Genomic DNA, 18,606 nt, shown 5'->3' with positions numbered 1-18,606 from the left:
TATACCTTCTATGTCTTAGCTACTTAGCAGTGTTTGTTGACTGAATGACATGGATATTTATTTATAAACACATGCTTTATTTTTATGTAAGCCTGGCCTTTGGTTAATATTTTCCTGTGGCTACACAAACTTTGTGCTCTGGTAACTATAATGAATTGGAATGCATTTGCCTGAGACCACTCTTGCTCACGGTGCTGTTGTTCCCCTATGACCTTTGAAACTGACTCCAGGTCATATAATAGTGGGAGCAAATGTGTCTCCCAGGGGCATCTTTAGTTTCAAAGAAGCCATGCTCTATTGAAACATCGAAATAATTTGCCTCCCTGTGATTTCATGTGACACAGCTCTTCTTTTTATGTGTCGTGATTGGTGGTCATCAATTGATCAAGGTTAGGGTAGCTGTTTTCTGTTCCAGGCAGTTGTGCCCAACACTCTTAGCTGAGAGGATTGTACTTCTTCTTGAACCTGTTTCCTAGGGAAAGTCTTTTAATCCACTGTGGAATCTCAATTATTATTGTAATATAATCCCACTGAAGTTAAGAAAAATTCACAATGTTAGGACTGACCGATTATGGGCTAACTTTGAAAAGGATGGGGACCTGAAATTCTGCAGAGCTGAGGGTGGTTCCTGGGTGTAAAAATGGTTCAACATGTAAATGGATGGCTTGTTCTCATGGAAAGAAGCAAACCCAGAGATCACTATTTGATGTGTCTTCTCATTCCCCTATAGATGATCCCTTAAGCTAGGCAGAGCAGAGGGAAAAGTGAAGAATTTCACTCAGCTAGCATTGCTCAGAGTACTCAGTCTTGTGTGGAGTTTGTGGTATGTTTTGTGCTTTGAGAGGTTAAAGGAAAAAGTTAGAAAGCTGGTGGATAGGGTGGGTGGCATAAAGTGTCTAGGTTGTCCTGGATTCTGTTTCTGGCTTTGCTCAGGATTCACTGTGTATATTGTAGTAAATTATTTTTTCTCAGCTGTGTATTTTTCTCTTTGAAAAATGGGGACCTTGATGCTTATAGCATCTACCTACCTCCTGTGGGTGTGACAAGGTCACTTTGAAAAGGGAATGGGAGATACCTACATGAAAGATGCCATTTGGATGTTATGGTAAACTGCATTGTCATCTCATAAATTGAAATGTATTGCTCTGATAAAAATAAAAACATTAAAAATCTAACACCCTGTTTTTCTGTTCTCCAAAGAGTCTAGACAAATACTGCACATGTCTGTGGTGAACTTTGTGGTGGCACAAGATATGGATTAGGAAGCAGGAAGCCAGGATAGTTGGGAAGAGAATCTACTGACTTGAATATTGTTTAAAAATGTAGCAAAGTTTGGAGATTATTTTCATTGCAAAACCTCTAGAAAACATGACTACTAGTCAAAAGGTTGGTGATTCAAACTCACTCAGAGGTGCCTTGGAAGACAGTCCTGCTATCTGCTTCGAAAAGATCACAGCCTTGCAAACACTATGGAGCAGGTCTACTCTGCACACATGGCTTCACCGTGAATTGGAATCAACTTGAGTGCAACTCACAACAACCGTACCTGCAATGCAGTAATGTCCTGTTAGAACAAACACTTGGGTAACCAGGGGCCAGTAAGAGATAAATTGTGCTAGAATAACTTTAGGGATGCGGGAAAGAGCTATTTTTCCCTGCGATTGAAGTATGCATTGTACATGGGGCAACTACCAGTTGCCTTTGAGTTGATTCCAACTCAAGGCAGTCCCATGTGTGTCAGAGTAGAACTGTGTTCCGTAGGGTTTTCAATGACTGATTTTTTGAAAGTAGTTCACCAGGCCTTTCTTCTGAAGATACTCTTGTTGCACTTGAACCATCAACACATTGGTTGGCAGCCAAGTGTGTTAACCATTTGCACCACCCAGGGACTCCTACAGGGGGCAAAGTGACTGGTTATTTGCTCAGTTTACAGAATTGAAAAATCATACCCTCTCAGGAAAAAAAAAAAAAAGGCTTTTTTAAATGTGGGTGATTGTTTTATCCCTTTAATAGTTACTGGTAGATAAACCTACCACTCCCATTTTCTTCCCCTGGAGGTGTATTGGCAGGCATTTGAGGCACTTTAGTACGTTCTGGCATCGTGGTAGATATTGGTGCACCTGCTGAAAAAATAAGGAAGTTGGTCTGCACCACATTTCAGTGTTGACAGCCATTTGTATGAGGGAATGCTTCCCAGAGGAGCGATTATGTGCAAATTTTATGTCTTTTGGAGTCTGTGCAGCGAGATAAAGGTTGCAAGTATGTTTGCTATTTCCTTTTTGTTATTGGGAAGATATGGTTACCAGCATTCAGGAATATTCAAGTAAGTGAGGTTTTTTTTTTTTTTTTTTTTTTTTTTTGGTGAAAACAGTTGTGATGCACTTCCTGGGCCATGGTATTGATATGTACATGTGTGGTGTACTTCATGGAATGTGGTACCACTATGGCCCGCTCTTCATCAAACTGATAATTATATGCAGAAAGTGCAATGTTTCTTTAGTATTTTGTGTGTATTTTCGTATCTTTTTGGAGAGCTAAGTAAGGTAGTTTATGGCTCAAGGAAATGTGATGGACCATGGTACCAGTATGTACTGCATTTGCTATGTACTTCATGAAACGTGGTAGAAATATGACCTGCTGGCAATTGGAACTCCATTTTTTCAAATAAAAAATTACCAACAGTGATCCAGCATCCATTCCGTTAGTGAAAAAAACATGGCATCACCAAAAGATTAAAAAAAAAAAATCATTGATGAAGGAATCCTTCAAAATGAAAAGATGGCCTCTTTCCCTGCAGAGTAAAGTTGTTCTTGGGGCCTTTAATCTACCTGGGAGCATTACTTACATCTCTGTAGCTAAGTCAGGCACAGGTGTTCACTTAGTATTTTTTTCCCTTTCGAACTCACCAGAACCCACTCTTTCCCAGTGCTAAATTTACCATCCCCTAGAAGAGGCACTGCAGCTCCCTTTCTTTTTGTCCTGCTTCACCAAAATAAAACCTTGGGAGAAAAACATATGTGTGCTTGGTGCAGGGAGGGAGGTTTATTAACATTGCTTCCCTAAGAAAACCACTCTAATTTCCAAATTGTATTTGGATGGACGAAATTGTTTGAATGAGATGCTGTTCCAGAAACCTCATTGGCTTTGTGGATTGGTGGAGACAGAATTGAGAGGTTAATGGTGCCAGCATTGTTCGATTGCCTCCAAAGGCTTCAGGTTAGTGTTGTTCAGTTCCAGAGCCCCACGTTGCACCCCAACCCAGGCATCTTTCTCAGCCCTAAGAGTAGATCAACTTTGGTGAGGGGTAAGACAGTATACAATACTGGGGAAGCCAGGACAACCTGTACAAGGCAAGGCCGTGGTAGCTTCATAGATACATCCAAAGTCCCTGAGAGACCGAAATGCTGGGCTGAGGGCTGTGGGGACCGTGGTCTCAGGGAACATCTAGCTCATTTGGCAAAACAGAGTTTATGAAGAAAATGTTCTACATTCTACTTTGGTGAGTAATGTCCAGGGTCTTAAAAGCCTGTGAGCGACCATCTTAGATAAACCACTGGTCTCACCCCTTCAGGAACAAGGGAGAATGAAGAAAACCAAAGATACAAGGTAAAGATTAGTCCAAAGGACTAAATGGACCACACCTACCACGGCCTCAACCAGACTGAGTCCAGTACAACTAGATGGTGCCCAGCTGCCACCACTGACTGCCCTGATAGGGATCACAGTAGAGGGTCCTGAACACAGCTGGAGAAAAATGTAGAACAAAATTCTAACTCAAAAAGAAAGACCAGAATTGCTGGCCTGACAGAGACTAGAGAAACCCTGAGAGTATGGCCCCTGGACACCCTTTCAGCTCAGTAATGAAGTCACTTCTGAGGTTCACCCTTCAGCCAAAGATTGAACAGGCCCATGAAACAAAACAAGACTAAAGGGGTGCACCAGCCTTGGGGCAGGGGCTGGAAGGTAGGAGGGAAGAGGAAAGCTGGTAATAGGGAACCCAGGGTTGAGAAGGGAGAGTGTTGACATGTTGTGGGGTTGTTAACCAATGTCGTACAACAATGTTTGTGCTGTTTGATGAGAAACTAGTTTTTTCTGTAAACCTTCATCTAAAGTTCAATCAAAAAAAAGAAAAAAGAAAAAAAGGAAGAAGAGCCAGGAGCAGAGTACATCCTTTGGACTTGGAATCCTTGCATTGAGAAACTCCTAGACCCAGGGAAAGACTGATGACAAAGACCTTCCCCCAGAGCAGACATAGAGAGAAAGCCTTCCCCTGGAGATGGCACCCTGAATGCAGACTTCTAGCCTCCTAAACTGTGAAAGAATAAATTTCTGTTTGTTAAAGCCAAAAAAAAAAAAAGAACAGGTGATTTGATAAATTAATTCCATGCTTGCAAAACTGATAGCAAAAACCTATCTGATAAAAGGACCTTCTTTATATGCAATGCTGGCAGCATGTACACCTGCATTTCAGAATCAGCCAATGGCTTGGATCTCAAACTACAGCCTGCATCGGAATAGCCTGGAGGGTTTGTTAAATCACAGGTTTCTGGAATCCACCGCCATAGTTTCTGATTCAATAGATCTGGAGTGGGACCCCAGAATTTGTATTTTAACAAGTTCCCAGATGATTTTGACCCTGCTGGTAGAGGGACCCCACTTTGAAAACTGCTGACTTAGAAATTAACTTCCAAAGGGGTCATATTTTCTCAGCAAAGCAGGCAGAATTGAAGGAATCTGTTTTCCCATGCCCTCTGTTGAGAATTTTAGTCATGTCTCAGACCAAAAGTCTTCTTTGAGATCAAAAGTATATAGGTATAGGGAGGCGGAGCCAAGATGGCTGACTAGGTAGAAGCTACCTCAGATCCCTCTTGCAACAAAGACTCAGAAAAACAAGTGTTGATCACATACATGACAATCTACGAACGCTGACCATCAAACCCAGATTTAAAGAGTTGACCTGAGTGACAGGTGAGCGAAAAGCTGCATCCTGGAGCAGCAACTGCCTCTGGAGCTGGCGTCTGGCACCACAGCCTTGAGCCTTCAAGGTTCCCTGGTGCTGAGTACTGGGGCTAATTGCGGCTTCCTGAGGTGGGGCAGGCATGGGACACAGCCCTAACCCCTAGCCCCCTGGGGGTAACCTCCGTAGAGACTCAGCCAGTGCAAGCAGGCTGCACACTGATGCGGCTAACGAGAGAACGAGCAACCACGGGGAAGCAGCGACTGTTTTCGGAGCCTGGAGCCAGCATCCCAGTCAGAAAACCTTGGCGCCAGGCTTTGGACTGGGTGCAGGGGAGCTGGGCACGGCATCCTGAGATGGCGCAAGTACGGAATGCAGCCCTAGCCCCTTGAAGTGACCTTGGGGGAAGCCCAGCCAGCGCATGCAGGCAGCGCAGTGACGTGGCTGACAGGAGGAGAAGTCACCGGGAGGCAGCGACTGGTTTTGGAGCCTGGAGTGTGGCGTCCCAGCCCAGGAACCTTGGCGCTGGGCTTTGGTCTGGGAGTGGAAGAGCTGACCACAGCTTCTGAGACAGCACAAGCACAGGACAGGGGCCTGACCCAGCCAGAGCACACAGGCTACACACCCCTCAGAAATCTCAGATAAAACAGCTATCACCAAGCAAGATAAGTAACTTTGTCTATATTCCTGGGTGCTACTCTCTCCTATCTATCTGATCCCTCCCCTCCCTTCCAGCTTCATTAACATTGGAATTTCCTGGGCCAGAGAGCGAAGTGCTCTGTGGGTTTTTTTTTTTTTGTCTTTTCCTAACCAATTCTCCCGGCCTGAAAGAAGCAGCTACAAACAACCCAGGGACCAAAAATCCTTCCCTGACTTCCCAAAATTGGAATAAAAAATATAGAACCAGCTCCAGCCAAGCATATAAGATCCACAGCCTTGGGCTTTCATCCCTACAGGGAACAAGGCAGCTATTAAAATGCAAAGGCAATTCCGATAGTGATCTGACAGTAACTGTTTTAGCGGATTACTGGAAAGACAGGTTTTCCAAGTCTGATATCTCTACCTATTAAACAGAGCCCTCACTGACCCACAACGGGGAACTGAGGGCTGAAGCTCCACCCAAACCACCTAGCCTCCTGCCATAGGGGTCTGAGGATAGTGAGACCTGCCAATCTGCAGAGGTGCATGCAGTGGGGGCCTAAGGTACAGCTGCAGAGCCCACCCACCAAAGTGCTTTAGGACTAGAGACACACCTACCTCATTGGCACTTGGGGAAAGCCTGTCAGCATCCTGCCGCCCCTGGAGTGTGACCCCCCTGCTGCTACTAGGATCTGGTGCTCACAACTATTACCACTACTCCTCTAAGTGAATAGGTGACAGTCTACACCACACACTTGGTGACCCAAAATCAGACTCCACTCAAGAATAGTGAATGGACTCTTAGGCTTATATATCTGGTAACAGCCCAAACCAGCTGGTAATAGGACATAAGTGATTCAAAGGCTACAACAATCAAGACAGCACAATCTAGTAGCCCATCTATGTATATTGAAAAAAAAACAAAACAAGATAAGACTCCGTGAGCAAATATAAAATAAATCATTACAATATCTTATAGATGGCTGGGAGACAGCAGTCGATATCAAACTACATAAAGAAGCAGACCGTGATTGCTTCTATAACTCCCTGAATTAAAGAATCAAAATCTTTCCCAAAAGAAGATACAGTCCTGGAATTGCCAGATGCAGAATATAAAAAACTAATTTACAGAATGCTTCAAGACATCAGGGATGACCTCAGAAATGAAATAAGGCAATCTACAGAAAAAGCCAAGGAACACACTGATAAAGCAGTTGAAGAAATCAAAAGATTATTCAAGAACATAGTAGAAAAATTAATGAGCTGCAAGAATCCAGAGAGAGACAGGATTCAGAAATCCAAAAGATTAACAGTAAAATTACAGAATTAGACAACTCAATATCAGAGGAGCAGAATTGAGGAATTGGAATGCAGAGTGGGGGAGTTGGGGGATAAGGCAATTGACACCAATATAGTTGAAGAAAAATCAGACAAAAGAATTTTAAAAAATGAAGAAGCCCTAAGAATCATGTGGGACTCTATCAAGAAGAATAACTTGCGTGTGACTGGAATTCCAGAACAGGGAGGGATAACAGAAAATGCAGAGAGAATAGTTGAAGATCTGTTGGCTAAAAACTTCCCTGGCATGAAAGCTGAAAGGATGTCTATCCAAGAAGCTCATCGAACCCCATATAAGATTGATCCAAAAAGAAAATCACCAAGACATATTATCATCAAACTTGCCAAAACCAAAGATAAAGAGAAAATTTTAAAAGCAGCCAGGGATAAAAAAAAGATCTCCTACAAAGGAGAATCAATAAGTTCCAACTATTCAGCAGAAACCATGCAGTCAAGAAGGCAATGGGATGACATATATAGAGCACTGAAGGAGAAAAACTGCCAGCCAAGGATCATATACCCAGCAAAACTCTCTCTCAAATACAAAGGTGAAATTAAAACACTTACAGATAAACACAAGTTTAGAGAATTTGCAAAAACCAAACCAAAGCTACAAGAAATACTAAAGGAAATTGGTCAGAAAGTCAATAATATCAGATACCAACACAACACAAGGTCACATAACAGAACATCCTGATTTCAACTCAAATAGGGAAATCACAAAAACAAATTAAGATTAATTTCAAAAAGAAAAAAATGCTCAAAACAGGGAACCATTGACATCATTATGTAAAAGATCACAATAATCAAAAAGAGGGACTAAATACAGGAGGCATAGAACTGCCATATGGAGAGGAAAACAAGGAGATATAGGACGATACAAGTTAGGTTTTTACTTAGAAAAATAGGGTTAAATATTAAGGTAACCACAAAGAGGTCTAACGATTCCATAACTCAAAATAAAAACCAAAAAAACATAACGACTCAGCAAACATAAATTCAACTACTATGAAACACCTAATTTACAAAGAAAAACGTCTCAGCACAAAACAGTAAGTGGAAAAATGAAATTGTCAACAACACACACAAAAAGGCATCAAAATGACAGCACTAAACACATACTTATTTATAATTACGCTGAATGTAAATGGACTAAATGCACCAATAAAGAGACAGAGAGTCTCAGACTGGGTAAAGAAACACGATCCGTCTATATGCTGCCTACAAGAAACACACCTTAGACTTAGAGACACAAACAAACTAAAACTCAAAGGATGGAAAAAATATACCAAGCAAACAACAATCAAAAAAGAGCAGGAGTAGCAATATTAATTTCTGACAAAATAGACTTTAAAGTTAAATCCACCACAAAGGATAAAGAAGAACACTACATAATGATTAAAGGGACAATTTACCAGGAAGATATAACCATATTAAATATTTATGCACCCAATGACAGGGCTGCAAGATATGTAAAACAAACTTTACCAGAACTGAAAAGTGAGATAGACACCTCCACAATTATAGTAGGAGGCTTCAACACACCACTTTCAGAGAAGGATAGGACTTCCAGTAAGAAGCTCAATAGAGACACGGAAGACCTAATTGCTACAATCAACCAACTTGACCTCATAGACTTATACAGAACACTCCACCAAACAGCTGCAAAGTATACTTTTTTTTCTAGTACACATGGAACATTCTCTAGAATAGATCACATATTAGGTCATAAAACAAACCTTTGCAGAATCCAAAACATTGAAATATTACAAAGCATCTTCTCAGACCACAAGGCCATGAAAGTGGAAATCAATAACAGAAAAATCAGGGATAAGAAATCAAATACTTGGAAACTGAATAATATCTTGCTCAAAAAAGACTGGGTAATAGAAGACATTAAGGAGGGAATAAAGAAATTCATAGAATGCAACGAGAATGAAAACACTTCCTATCAAAACCTCTGGGACACAGCAAAAGCAGTGCTCAGAGGTCAATTTATATCGATAAATGCACACATACAAAAAGAACAAAGAGCCAAAATCAGAGAACTGTCCCTACAACTTGAACAAATAGAAAGCGAGCAACAAAAGAATTCATCAGGCACCAGAGGAAAACAAATAATAAAAATTAGAGCTGAACTAAATGAATTAGAGAACAGAAAAAAAATTGAAAGAATTAACAAAGCCAAAACCTGATTCTTTGAAAAAATTAACAAAATTGATAAACCATTGGCTAGACTGACTAAAGAAATTCAGGAAAGGAAACAAATAACCCAAATAAGAAATGAGAAGGGCCACATCACAACAGACCCAACTGAAATTAAAAGAATCATATCAGATTATTACAAAAAATTACACTCTAACAAATTTGCAAACCTAGAAGAAATGGATAAATTCCTAGAAAAACACTACAGAAGGGCCACATCACAACAGACCCAACTGAAATTAAAAGAATCATATCAGATTATTACAAAAAATTATACTCTAACAAATTTGCAAACCTAGAAGAAATGGATAAATTCCTAGAAAAACACTACCTACCTAAACTAACACATTCAGAAGTAGAACAACTAAATAGACCCATAACAAAAAAAGAGATGGAAAAGGTAATCAAAAAACTCCCAACAAAAAAATGCCCTGGCCAGGATGGCTTCACTGCAGAGTTCTACCAAACTTTCACAGAAGAGTTAACACCACTACTACTAAAGGTATTTCAAAGCATAGAAAATGATGGAATACTACCTAACTCATTCTATGAAGCCACCATATCCCTGATACCAAAACCAGGTAAAAATACCACAAAAAAAGAAAATTACAGACCTATATCCCTCATGAACATACATGCAAAAATCCTCAACAAAATTCTAGCCAGTAGAATTCAACAACATATCAAAAAAATAACCCACCACGACCAAGTGGGATTTATACCAGGTATTATTTTCTATTATGCAAGACTGGTTTAATATTAGAAAAACCATTAACGTAATCTACCATATAAATAAAACAAAAGACAAAAACCACATGATCTTACCAATTGATGCAGAAAAGGCATTTGACAAAGTCCAACACCCATTCATGACAAAAACTCTTAGCAAAATAGGAATTAAAGGAAAATTCCTCAACATAATAAAGGGCATTTATACAAAGCCAACAGCCAACATCATTCTAAATGGAGAGAGCCTGAAAGCATTTCCCTTAAGAACGGGAACCAGACAAGGATGCCCTTTATCACCGCTCTTATTCAACATTGTGCTAGAGGTCCTAGCCAAAGCAATTAGGCTAGACAAAGAAATAAAGGGCATCCGGATTGGCAAGGAAAAAGTAAAATTATCCCTATTTGCAGGTGACATGATCTTATACACAGAAAACCCTAAAGAATCCTCAAGAAAACTACTTAAACTAATAGAAGAGTTCGGCACAGTCTCAGGTTACAAGATAAACATACAAAAATCACTTGGATTCCTCTACATCAACAAAAAGAACATCGAAGAGGAAATAACCAAACCAATACCATTCACAGTAGCCCCCAAGAAGATAAAATACTTAGGAATAAATCTTACCAAAGACTTGAAAGACCTATATAAAGAAAACTACAAAGCTCTACTACAAGAAACTAAAAAGGACCTACTTAAGTGGAAAAACATACCTTGCTCATGGATAGGAAGACTTAACATAGTCAAAATGTCTATTCTACCAAAAGCCATCTATACATACAATGCACTTCCGATCCAAATTCCAATGACATTTTTTAATGTGATGGAGAAACAAATCACCAACTTCATATGGAAGGGAAAGAAGCCTCGGATAAGTAAAGCATTACTGAAAAAGAAGAAGAAAGTGGGAGGCCTCACTCTACCTGATTTTAGAACCTATTATACAGCCACAGTAGTCAAAACAGCCTGGTACTGGTACAACAACAGGCACATAGACCGGTGGAACAGAATTGAGAACCCAGATATAAATCCATCCACATACGAGCAGCTGATATTTGACAAAGGCCCAGTGACAGTTAATTGGGGAAAAGGTAGTCTTTTTAACAAATGGTGCTGGCATAATTGGATATCCATTTGCAAAAAAACTGAAACAGGACCCGTACCTCACACCAAGCACAAAAACTAACTCCAAGTGGATCAAAGACCTAAACATAAAGACTAAAACGATAAAGATCATGGAAGAAAAAATAGGGACAACATTAGGAACCCTAATATAAGGCATAAACAGAATGCAAAACATTACTAAAAACGACAAAGAGAAACCAGATAACTGGGAGCTCCTAAAAAATCAAACACCTATCCTCATCTAAAGACTTCACCAAAAGAGTAAAAAGACCACCTACAGATTGGGAAAAAATTTTCATCTATGACATCTCCCACCAGCACCTTATCTCTAAAATCTATATGATTCTGTTAAAACTCAACCACAAAAAGACAAACAACCCAATCAAAAATTGGGCAAAGGATATGAACAAGCACTTCACTAAAGAAGATATTCAGGCCGCTAACAGACACATGAGAAAATGCTCTCGATCACTAGCCATTAGAGAAATGTAAATTAAAACTACGATGAGATTCCATCTCACTCCAACAAGGCTGGCATTAATCCAAAAAACACAAAATAATAAATGTTGGAGAGGCTGTGGAGAGATTGGAACTCTTATACACTGCCGGTGGGAATGTAAAATGGTACAACCACTTTGGAAATCTATCTGGCGTTTTCTTAAAAAGTTAGAAATAGAACTACCATGCAACCCAGAAATCCCACTCCTTGGAATATACCCTAGAGAAATAAGAGCCTTTACACGAACAGATATATGCACACCCATGTTTATTGCAGCACTGTTTACAATAGCAAAAAGCTGGAAGCAACCAAGGTGTCCATCAATGGATGAATGGTTAAATAAATCATGGTATATTCACACAATAGAATACTACGCATTGATAAAGAACAGTGAAGAATCTGTGAAACATTTCATAACATGGAGGAACCTGGAAGGCATTATGCTGAGTGAAATTATGCTGAGTGAAATTAGTCAGATGCAAAAGGACAAATATTGTATAAGACCACTATTGGAAGATCTTGAGAAATAGTACAAACTGAGAAGAACACATTCTTTTGTGGTTACGAGAGGGTGGAGGGAAGGAGGGTGGGAGAGGGTTATTTATTGATTAGATAGTAGATAAGAACTACTTTAGGTGAAGGGAAGGACAATACTCAATACAGGGAAGGTCGTCTCAACTGGACTGGACCAAAAGCAAAGAAGTTTCCGGGATAAACTGAATGCTTCGAAGGTCAGCGGAGCAAGGGTGGGGGTTTGGGGACTATGGCTTAAGGGGACTTCTAAGTCAATTGGCAGAATAAATTCTATTAAGAAAACATTCTGCATCCCACTTTGAAGTGTGGTGTCTGGGGTTTTAAATGCTAACAAGCGGCCATCTAAGAGGCATCAATTGCTCTCAACCCACCTGGATCAAAGGAGAATGAAGAACGCCAAGGTCACACAATAACTATAAGCCCAAGAGACAGAAAGGGCCACATGATCTAGAAACTTACATCATCCTGAGATCAGAAGAACTAGATGGTGCCTGGCCACAACCGATGACTGCCCTGACAGGGAGCACAACAGAGAACCCCTGAGGGAGCAGGAGAACAGTGGGATGCAGACCCCAAATTTTCATAAAAAGACCAGACTTAATGGTCTGACTGAGACTAGAAGAATCCCGGCGGTCATGGTCTCCAAACCTTCTGTTGGCCCAGGACAGGAACCATTCCCAAGGACAACTCATCAGACATGGAAAGGACTGGACAATGGGTTGGGGTGGACACTTGAGACTGTGTTGGCATCTCCTGTCTGGAGAGAGATAGGAGGGTAGAGAGGGTTAGAAACTGACAAAACAGTCACGAAAGGAGAGACTAGAAGGAGGGAGGGGGCTGACTCACTAGAAGGAGAGTAAATGGGAGTATGTAGTAAGGTGTATATAAGCTTATATGTGACAGACTGACTTGATTTGTAAACTTTCACTTAAAGCACAATAAAAATTATTTTACAAAGAAAGTATATAGGTATAGCTGAGGCATAGTATAATGCCTAGTGTAATAGATTGAATCGTGCCTCCTAAAATATGTGTTGAATTCCTAACACTTGTACTGTGAAGTGATTCTGTTTGGAAATAGGATTTGGAAATAAGGTTTTTCTTATGTAATGCTAATGCTATAAAAAGACCAGAATAATCACAGAAACACACACAGCCATTTGAGACAGACACACACAGCAAATGCAACTACAAGCCCAGGAACTTCAAGGGCTACTGGCTACTAAAAGCTGAAATAAACAAAGAAGGAGCTCCCCCTAGAGCCACACCCTGAATTTAAACTTCTAGCCTTCGAACTCACAGAAAATAAATTCCTGTTCTTTAATGCCACCCAAGTGTGACATTTGTGTTACAGCTGTTGTTGTTGTTGTTAGGTGCCTTCGAGTTGGTTCCGATCCATAGCAATCCTATGCACAAGAGAACGAAACACTGCCTGGTCCTGCGCCATCCTTACAATCCTTGTATTTGCAACGAAGACCTCATTGGTCTTGCAAAATTCTATCATGTTATCTCTGTCATTGTTTCTTCACAAAGGCTGTATTTTCAAACTACCAATCTTTTGTTTCCAACTCTTCCATTCCAATCACCAGTAATTATGAATGCATCCTGATTGCACGTTCTATCAATTTCACGCTGCGGAAGTTGATAAAAATCTTCATTTTCTTCATCTTTGGCCTTAGGTGGCTGGTGTGTAAATTCGAGTAATAGTCATATTAACTGGTCTTTCTTATTGTTGTTGTTGTTAGGTGCCGTCGAGTTGGTTCCGACTCATAGCGACCCTATGCACAACAGAATGAAACACTGCCCGGTCCTGCACCATCCTTACAATCGTTGTTATGCTTGAGCTCACTGTTGCAGCCGCCATGTCAATCCACCTCATTGAGGGTCTTCCTCTTCCACTGACCTTGTACTCTGCCAAGCATGATGTCCTTCTACAGGGACTCATCCCTCCTGACAACATGTCCAAAGTATGTAAGATGCAATCTCGCCATCCTTGCCTATAAGGAGCATTCTGGCCGCACTTCTTCCAAGACAGATTCGTTCGTTCTTTTGGCAGTCCACAGTATATTCAATATTCTTGGCCAACACCACAATTCAAAGGCGTCAACTCTTCTTCGGTCTTCCTTACTCATTGTCTAGCTTTCGCATGCATATGATGCGATTGAAAATACCATGGCATGGGTCAGGCGCACCTTAGTCTTCAAAGTGACATCTTTGCTCTTCAACACTTTAAAGAGGTCCTTTGCAGCAGACTTGCCCAATGTAATGCGTCTTTTTATTTCTTGACTGCTGCTTCCATGGCTGTTGATTGCGGATCCAAGTAAAATGAAATCCCTGACAACTTCAGTCTTTTCTCCGTTTATCATGATATTGCTCAGTGGTCCAGTTGTGAGGATTTTTGTTTTCTTTATGTTGAGATGTAATCCATACTGAAGGCTGTGGTCTTTGATCTTCATTAGTAAGTGCTTCAAGTCCTCTTCACTTTCAGCAGGCAAGGTTGTGTCATCTGCATAAAGCAGGTTGTTAATGAGTCTTCCTTCAATCCTGATGCCCTGTTCTTGTTCATATAGTCCAGCTTCTCGTATTGTTTGTTCAGCATACAGATTAAAAAGATATGGTGAAAGAATACAACCCTGATGCACACCTTTCCTGACTTTAAACCAATCAGTATCCCTTTGTTCTGTCTGAACAAATGCCTCTTGATCTATGTAAAGGTTCCTCATGAGCACAATTAAGTGTTCCGGAGTTCCCATTCTTCGCAGTGTTATCCGTAGTTTGTTATGATCCATACAGTCAAATGCCTTTGTGTAGTCAATAAAACACAGGTAAACATCCTTCTGGTATTCTCTGCTTTCAGCCAGGATCCATCTGACATCAGCAATGATATCCCTGGTTCTACGTCCTCTTCTGAAACCAGCCTGAATTTCTGGCTGGTCCCTGTCAATACACTGCTGCAGCAGTTTTTGAAGGATCCTCAGCAAAATCTTGCTTGTGTATGATATTAATGGTATTGTTCTATAATTTCCACATTCAGTTGGATCACCTTCCTTGGGAATAGGCATAAATATGGATCTCTTCCAGTCAGTTGGCCAGGAAGTTGTCTTCCATATTTCTTGGCATAGACGAGTGAGCACCTCCAGCGTTGCAGCTGTTTGTTGAAACATCTCAATTGATACGTCATCAATTCCTGAAGCCTTATTTTTCGCCAATGCCTTCAGAGCAGCTTGGACTTCTTTCAGTACCATTGGTTCCTGATCATATACCACCTCTTGAAATGGATGAATATCGAATAATTCTTTTTGGTATAATGACTCTGTGTATTCCTTCCATCTTCTTTTGATGCTTCCTGAGTCGTTTAATATTTTCCCCATAGAATCCTTCACGATTGCAACTCGAGGCTTGAATTTTTTCTTCAGTTCTTTCAGCTTGAGAAATGCCGAGCATGTTCTTCCCTTTTGGTTTTCCATCTCCAGCTCTTTGCACATGTCATTATAATACTTTACTTTGTCTTCTCTAGCCGCTCTTTGAAATCTTCTGTTCAGTTCTTTTACTTCATCAATTCTTCCTCTTGCTTTAGCTGCTCGACACTTAAGAGCAAGTTTCAGAGTCTCCTCTGACATCCGTCTTGATCTTTTCTTTCTTTCCTGTCTTTTCGGGATGATGTCCTTTATGTCATTCCACAACTTGTCTGATCTTTGGTCACTAGTGTTCAATGTGTCAAATCCATTCTTGAGATGGTCTCTAAATTCAGGTGGGAAATATTCAAGGTCATATTTTGGCTCTCGTGGACTTGCTCTGATTTTCTTCAGTTTCAGCTTGAACTTGCATATGAGCAATTGTTGGTCTGTTCCACAGTCAGCCCCTGGCCTTGTCCCAACTGATGATATTGAGCTTTTCCATCATCTCCACAGATGTAGTCAATTTGATTTTTGTGTGTTCCATCTGGTGAGGTCCCTGTGTATAGTCGCCGTTTATGTTGGTGAAAGAAGGTATTTGCAATGAAGAAGTCGTTGGTCTTGCAAAATTCCATCATTCGATCTCCGGCATTGTTTCTATCACTAAGGCCATATTTTCCAAGTACTTATTCTTCTTCTTTATTTCCAACTCTTGCATTCCAATCACCAGTAATTATCAATGCATCTTGATTGCATGTTCGATCAATTTCAAACTGCAGCGGCTGATAAAAATCTTCTATTTCTTCATCTTTGGCCCTAATGGTTGGTGTGTAAATTTGAATAATAGTCATATTAACTGGTCTTCCTTGTAGGCATATGGGTATTATCCTATCACTGACAGCATTGTTGTACTTCAGGATAGATCTTGAAAGGTTCTTTTTGACGAAGAATGCAACACCATTCCTCTTCGAGTTGTCATTCCCAGCATAGTAAACTATGTGATTGTCTGATTCAAAATGGTCAATACCAGTCCATTTCAGCTCACTAATGCCTAGGATATCAATGTTTATGCATTCCATTTTATTTTTGACGATTTCCAATTTTCCTAGATTCCAGATTCCGATTATTAATGGATGTTTTCAGCTGTTTCTTCTCATTTTGAGTCATGCCACATCAGCAAATGAAGGTCCCGAAGGCTTTACTCCATCCACGTCATTAAGAGCCGCTGTTGTGTTACAGCAGCCCTAGGTAAATGTTATGGACCTAATTGTATCTTCCAAAAGTGTGTGTCTACTTGCCTAGGCCATGAATCCTGATATTGTGTGGTTGTCCTCCATCTTGTGATCTGATGCAATTATCCTATGTGTTGGAAATCCTAACCTCTATGATGCTGATGAGGCAGGATTAGAGAGAGTTAGGTTAATGAGGCAAGGCACAATCTATGGTATTAGGTTGTATCTTGAGTCAAACTCTTTTAGGATATAAAAGAGAGAAGCAAACAGAGAGGAGAGGGACATCTTACCACTAAGCAAGAAGAGCCAGGAGCAGAGCATGTCCTTTGGACCCAGGGTCCCTGCCCTGAGAAGCTCCTAGACCAGGGGAAGATTGATGAGAAGGACCTTCCCCTAGAGCTGACACAGTGAGAAAGCCTTCCTCTAGAGATGGTGCCCTGGATTTGGATTTCTAGCCTCCTAAACTGTGAGAGAATAAATTTCTCTGCGTTAAAGCTATCCACTTATGGTATTTCTGTTATAACAGCAGTTATGTTAAAGAGGCAGGATACATTCTACAGGATTCAGTTGTATCTTGAGTCCATTCCTATCTTAGGCTGGGTTCTCAAGAGAAGCAAAACCACTAAAGCATATAAATATATATTTAGAGAGATTTGTATCAAGGAAATGGCTCACAGGGTTGTAGAGGCTGGAATGTCCCCAGTCCATGGGTCATGCTGGAGGCTTCTCCTGATTCACATAGCCACAGGGGCTGGTGAACCCAAGACTGGCAGGTTAGACAGCAGGGATCTTGCTCACAGGCTGTGAAGACTGACGAATCCCAAGATTGGCAGGCAAGACGGCAAGTAAGCTGCTAGCTGAAGTTTCAAGAACCAGACATCAGAAGAACAGGAGCCAGCTGCAGGATGCAGAGTGAGCAAAAGCTCTTGAGCCTTGCCAGAAAGTCCACTTGTGTTCGATGCAGTCCACACCCCTAAGGAAACTCTATTTCAACTGATTGGCAACTCATAGCAGATCCCATTATGGAGGTGATCATAATATGTCAAATCTTATCATGGAAGTGATCCAAGGCACCTCTGGGTAGACTCCAACCTATTAGCTTGCTTAGCAGCTTAGTGCCCAGGGACTCCAGGTTGTCAGTATATAGTGTCATATTTAATTCTATAGAACAAGACATTGTTTGAATTTTTATGACAATAAGATTGATACGTGTTTCTCATGTCATTTATTTTAAAACATTTTAATTCCTTGACTTGGAAAAAATGTGTTTCAAAACCAATTTCACACAGAGATAATTACATTAAAAATGACAAAATAAAACAGAACTACAAAGACAGAGAAATGTATATATTTAAGTAAATCATGCAAATAAATAAATTAATGTTAAGATATAAAATTAGATTGTGGTAATGGTTACACAATTCTGTGAATACGTTAAAAATCCACTGAATGGGTAAATTCTGTGGTATGTGATTACATATCAATAAAGCTGTTGTAAAAACCAAAGGCTTAAGGGGCCACAGCAGTGCCCAAAGGCCAAGAGGATGGGGTCACAGCCCAAAAGTGAGGGGGGTGGTGCTCTTGTGCTCAAAGGCCAGGAGAATGGATCTTGCCAGATCTGAGGAGTTGAGATCGTCCTCAGATGGACTAGGAGAATGGGGCCACCCAAATCCAAGAGAGCAGAGTTGCTGTCTAGTGGGACTGAAAGGTGGGGCTGAAGCCAAGGGCAGAGCGATCTCTACCTAGAGTCCAGAGGGTGCGGCCAACACCCAGAGTCTGGAGGGCGAGCCACTGTCCTGATGGTCTCAGAGAACAGAGGATTATTTTCCAGGCTTTAAATCTAATGTAATTTGTTTGGCTGGGTTTTGGACTCACTTGATGCTTATCATGCCTTCTTGCATTCTAATTTTTCCTCTTTGTAATGAGAAGATCTACCTTGTGCCTGTTTTGCCATTG

The sequence above is a fragment of the Loxodonta africana genome, chromosome 19 (assembly GCF_030014295.1).
Source record: "Loxodonta africana isolate mLoxAfr1 chromosome 19, mLoxAfr1.hap2, whole genome shotgun sequence".
Lineage (NCBI taxonomy): Eukaryota > Metazoa > Chordata > Mammalia > Proboscidea > Elephantidae > Loxodonta > Loxodonta africana.
The sequence above is the reverse complement of the archived record's forward strand: the minus strand, read 5'-3'. Positions refer to the sequence as shown.